We start from the raw sequence: 6,106 nt of genomic DNA, 5'->3' as shown, positions 1-6,106 counted from the left end.
TTCATGCTTTGTGAAGCAATACATGAACTGAAACTTAACCATCTTTCAAAAATCACACTTTCCCGAATTCTGTAATGCTGTTCTCTAGACACTTTAGTATATGAATTTTGTATCACCATCAATTCTTGCCATTGTGAAGGGTTCCTGTGCTTGTTTTTCATACATCCAGCTTCTCAGCCCATCTCTTTCCCCCCCATTCTGTTGTATCCTTTGCCTCTGTAGAAGTTGATGCCTAACAGCAAGGGAAGATTGCTTCCATTTTTAAGCATGCGTAAAAGAGCATATATTAATGCAAATAACATACAACTGCAGTATATTAGGGTAAAGTCCTTTGCAAATATGTGTATGTAGGGAGAAATTTGTACTAACATGCAGATGCAATTTTATGTGGACTTCTAACATTTTTTAACAGAATCACAAATGAATGTGGAAATATGATGAAATGACCTTAAAGACTGGGAAAATTAAAAAATGAGAGGAGCCAAAATCCCTAGGAGCAATATTCTTAAGAGGGTAAATGCAACTCCTACAAAAGCCCATAGCAGAAATAAAACTCCACAGTATTAACCTTCAAATAATACTTGTATTAGCATATATTTGACTAAGTAATGTGCTGAGATCAAAATACAATGCACCTTAGTAAGCAAATGTAAACAAAGTCTCCCATATTTTATCAATTCAATGCAGTTTTTAAATGGTTGCATGGGAGATTTCCAAATATGTGCTTTGCGCAAATTTGCTACTGTATACAGTTGCTTGAGAAAGTCTTCATGCAGGACTGACTTTAATGGATGCACTGTCTAGTTTTCATAACTGTTTTTGGTATCTGAGGGGTGCAAACCAGTGAACAATAGAGGCCTGAGTTTGCTTTGTGTGAGACTACAAGGATCACTCTAAAAGTTTATTGTGTGTTACTAGCAGTACTGTACATCATTAGACATGGGATAAATTGTTGCCAGTTTGCAACACAGCACTGAGGCTTCTTTTAATGTACCATGTAAACTTTAGCACAGTCTTTTGCTTCTGTATTTATGATGCTCTCTTCCCAATAAGTGTTCCAGCACAGTAATTGCTAGTCTTTCAGACAATCCTTATTACAAACAAATTAAGTTGTTTCAAGCCATGGTGCACCTAACATTACATGGGTTGATATAAATCACATTTAATCAGTTTCCTCATTATTCAGAGTTTGCAGCCAGTGTGAACAGGAAGCAAACAGCCAGGCAGTAATCAGTGTTATAATATATTCCCTGTCTATTAATAGCAGCTCTGCTTTGGTCTCGTAAGACTGGACTTAGAGTGTACACTGGTACCTTGGGTTACAGATGCTTCAGGTTACAGACTCCGCTAACCCAGAAATAGCACCTCGGGTTAAGAACTTCGCTTCAGGATGAGAACAGAAATTGCACAGCGGTGGGAGGCCCCATTAGCTAAAGTGGTACCTCAGGTTAAGAACAGTTTCAGGTTAAGAACGGACCTCCAGAACGAAGTTCTTAATCCAAGGTACCACTGTACTTCTGCAGTGGTAGGTTTAACTACCAACGCTTGGCATGTTATAGATTTTGTATCTTCAGGGGCATTTCTTGAATAACTTTCCCACGTGCTATACCACCAAGAGATTTCAACAGTAGCTTATGATGTAATGTAGATGGTGGATACATGGGACACAGCCTTCTTGGCTGTGGCCCACACATTCAGATTTGGCTCACACATAATGCCAAACCATGAGTCATCAGACTATGGTTTATGAAACCATGGTCAAGTGTTATATGTGTCATGGAATGCTACTCAATATTGATCCAGAGTAGATTCCAATGTATAGTTAGCGGAGTAAAAAATTAAACACGTTGCAGAATTCCCAAAAAAATAGACCAGAGGCAATTGTATTTCATCCAGCAGAGCTTTACTGCTACTGAAGGCAAATGAGCATAATGGTTACAAATCCAGTACATTCAGGATTGGCACTGACCATAAGAAATCCAGTTACGGCAGAATTAAACTTACAATAACTTATAAGTCTAAATCTTAACACTAAGCATGCTATGTACAGAACACCACACCAGAAGGAAGAGAGATAGAAAGAGAAAGTGAAACCTTCCAGCCTTACTTTTGTAGTCAGCATGACCTTGACAGAAAAGATAACAGAACCAGTTTAAGCCGAGTGTATTCAGCTTCTCTGAAGGAATAACCCAAACATCATGAACCTCCTGCTTGTTTCTTTCACACAGAGAAGCTTCCAGAACCCTCTTGAATTAATTAGAATAGGAAAGATCTCTACACATTATATAAATACTTTATGCACTAAGAAATGCAAACTGACAATATGTGAACACAGCCCTGCAGCTTAACTATTGTTTGCTTTCTGCCAATAAACCATTATCTGAAGCCATGGTTTGTTGTTGGCTTAAGAACTTCAGTTTGTTTTAACTACTGCTTGGTGTTACATATGAACCCAACACCCTAGGTTCTCACCAAGCTACAAAGTCCTGAGGCAAGAGCAGCTGGAAAATGAAACAAGCTTTGGAGAAATGAACCATAGTTTGTTTGATCAGCTGCGGGGGACAACTTGGGGTTAACCCGAAATTGGTTAAATGCACCATGACCTAAACAAAGCGTGGCTTAACACTGTGTGTGAACCAGGTCTCAGACTCTTTACCTCAGATAACTCATCTTGCTCTGTCTCTTTCAACTGTTTATAGGTTACAATCATAGAGTTGCTGAGTTGAAAAGTGTCTTGGAAAACATCTAATCCACCCCACCCTCCCGCTCAATGCAGGATTTGCAATGCAAGGTGCAACAGCATCTTCCTTATGCACAGATCTTTTTCCTGCATCTCTTTCTGGCGCTGCCAACAGGAATGAAAAGGAAGATTCAAGGGAGTCCAGGCCTCTTTTAAATGCCAGGGGATTACTCCAGCTGCTTAGTATGACAATCCCCATATAACAGTTAGCACTCCCTTACACAGACCAAGAACGTTTTTCAAAAGATAAAGGTTGGGCATGAGCCATTAATCATGGGACTTGCAGTTATCTTTCACCAGTGAGAAAGAAAGGAATTGGTTGCTCAAGGAGAAAATAGGGAACTCTCGCTGGGAGGGGGAAAATCTTTTTTAAAAATTGGAAATAAAATAGGACACTCCAAGCTCTTTGTTTTGCTTCCAAAAATCTTATCGGAGCAGATGCAGAATAAAATTTTGGCTGTGCTATAAATAATAAAACTTATCTTCTCATTATGAGGGCCACAGCACAGTAAGGAATCCACGCCCCAGGGTGTTACAAAATATATAGTCTGGACAAGATGTTTTCATTCCTAGGTTTTTATTTTTAGCTTTTTATATAGACGTGTTGGTTAGTAAACAAAAGAAAAGTTGATTGTTACGTATAACAGCAACTCAGTTTCTTAAATCTGGCATCAGAGGCATTACAAATGACCTTCTTTTCCTTTCAAAATAAGAGGCCTGACAAATGCTTCTTATTTCAAAACAAAATGTATAGACACTTTGTTTCTCATTGTAGGAAAGGAACTGCAGCACATACATAGTTTCTGGGTATCTCTGGTTCATGGTTTGAATGTAGCTGGAATGTCACTATGTATTCAGTAGCTGACAAACAGGGAACAGAAAGGTTTGGCTCCCTGAGAAGAGACTGACCAAGGAAAAGGTAAGAAAAAGAAAACTGGCATGACTTAACTATTGCTGGCCCTATTGGTCAACCTAATTTTGCCACAGAATCGTTGCTGTAAGACTAAATAGGACGACCTGCATTGAGTGTGCTAGAAGAAGAGTGGGGTACAAAATATAGGGAGAAGTGTAGCATGATGCTTTGGCAACCATCCCAGCAGCTCAAGCTTTTCAGCTTGTCGGGCAGAAAGATCTTCCCCTTTTTTCTCCCACACACCATTTTGTGGTTCTCCTGACCTACCCAAGTCACTTTCAGAGTGCATGGTGGGAGGAGAAGCCCTCTTGCACTAGTGGAAGTCCTTGCATAGGCTTCTGCTGGCAGGACTAGTTAGCTGAATCCTGCCCAAAACAATGACACCAAGAAAGTAATTTTCTTAAAGTTTGCTTTTTTAAAATAATAAATTAATTTTAATTTTAATAATTAAAATAATGGGATGGTATTCAGCTAAGTTTTACATGAATAAGTTAGGCCCATTCATTTCAGGAGGTCTGCTCTGAATAAAACTTAGTTGAATACCACCCAGTGGAAGTATACTTTCCCCCCCTCTAACGTTTGCTTTTATTAAAAACAGAAGTCATTGTTTTAAATTCATTATTATTCTCAGGCTATATAAGATATCTCCAGCAAGCAGAAGTGTCTGAAATTGTCTCTTAATTGTCTCTAGGAAAAGTCCCATCTAGTTAACCTTTCCCAAATGGACTGCAGACTTGGAGGATAATTGCAGACGCCAAAAGAGTTTGCCAGGTATTAGAGATATGATTAAAATTTCCTGTCTCCAAAGAGGAGTCTGTCAGGTTTTTTTCTCCCCCCTCCCTTGCTGTCCCCTGGACTCAGCTTTGGTATCAACATATGGGACATGACATGCAATCCATTTAAAGACGGAAAACTTAAGGAAGCAATAGATTCAAGCCCAATGTTGGTCTGGTGCCAAGATGAGGGGGGCGGAATCAGGAAAAGATACTGGGCCAGGTACTCGGGGTTTCTTTCTCTCTATCTCTTTTCCCTTTTTTGAATTTGCTTAACTGCATTGGCTTCAAATGAATGAAAGCAACATGCGCCAGCTGAGTGCTGGCTCCTTGCACTCAGATAACCAGCTGTTTGGGTCTCCTGCAAAGACTGCAGAGCTTCAAGCGCTGTCATCTCCACAGTTAAATCTGATTCCCAGACTTAAATTAAAACCACATTGCTTTCTCGCTCCCACAGACTAACCTTTTTTTTTTTTTTAAACAGATCTTATCTTCTCATTTTTCACGGACAGGCCCACATCCTCTGTGTTTTCACCATGGCCCCTGAATCCCACTCTGGTACTATAATAATTTATGAAGATGTTGAAAGAGGCTTGGATGCCACACCCACCCCTCGTGTTTTCCTCTGGAAAGGGATCGGGAGCAGTGGCAGGGGGAGATAACTTCAACGTTTGAAAGTTACGAATAGAAGAAGCTCGAGGGATAAGCTTACTTTTAAAACTGGTAAAGCCAAATGGGCAGTTGTTTGTGTTGCCACTGAAGCAGAAGGTAGATTGAAAAATGTGGGATCGTTTTTAAGGCATGCTCTCAAATGTTACCAAAATGTTGCATCCTTCTTTTTTAAAAAAAGAAAAGAAAAGAAAGAACACTTTTTTAATGGTGAGAAGATGACATGTTCCATCTTGATGCGCCGGATTTATAATGTTGTGGCATTTATATTCTACTGATAATGAAGCTTTGATCTTTCTAGAAATGTATGGAGATAAAAGAGAGATTGATTCACTCTGAATTCTTACCCCCTTAGGGAACGGAGAGGCAGGGAGCAAGCTTGATGAGGGTTACACAAACACAGACCAGAGTACAATACTGCCAAGAGGGACTGTTTATACAGTGTGTGTGCATTGACTTCATGGGAAAGAACTGTGTTAAAAAATTCTCAGTCACAACTGCAGTAGTATATCCACAATGAAAGTATGGTCCAGCCAGTGCAAGCAAACTCTGAATGGGTTCTTCTGTCAAGAATGGTAAGAGCAACATCCTGGAGCTGGGTTTCTCTCCTTTTTATTTGCATTAGTTCTTAAGAGAGGGCAAATTGTCCATGGCTTTTATTCCTTTAGTGTATGCAGAAGGGTGGGAAGTTTGGAAAAGAGGAGAGAGGGAGCAAGTTGGTATAGAAGAATAATGTATCCACTCACAAGGGATTGGAGTGGGGATGTTTAGAACTAATAGGATGTGGTTTGGTCTACATTGTTAGATCAGTCTCAAGCCTGTGCTGACCTGCCGTAAACTGCCTAAGAAGAGCCCTGTTCGATCATATCAGAGACTCATCTATATCTATCTATCTATAATATAATAATATAATATAATATAATATAATATAATATAATATAATATAATAATAATTTATTATTTATACCCCGCCCATCTGGCTGAGTTTCCCCAGCCACTCTGGGCAGCACC

At 39.5% G+C, this 6,106-nt stretch overlaps 1 long non-coding RNA gene across 1 annotated transcript; it reads left to right on the top strand.

The window, feature by feature from the left end:
* Window positions 1–3,593: 3,593 nt before the first annotated feature.
* LOC308481159 lies at window positions 3,594–5,219 on the top strand. The gene is made up of 3 exons (XR_013988488.1): window positions 3,594–3,659; window positions 4,515–4,649; window positions 4,911–5,219. It is a non-coding gene; the product is annotated as an uncharacterized lncRNA (long non-coding RNA).
* Window positions 5,220–6,106: the final 887 nt, after the last annotated feature.

This window comes from Podarcis pityusensis (assembly GCF_964106645.2).
Source record: "Podarcis pityusensis genome assembly, chromosome: 7".
Classification (NCBI taxonomy): domain Eukaryota; kingdom Metazoa; phylum Chordata; class Lepidosauria; order Squamata; family Lacertidae; genus Podarcis; species Podarcis pityusensis.
This window is presented reverse-complemented; position numbering and strand designations above follow the sequence as displayed.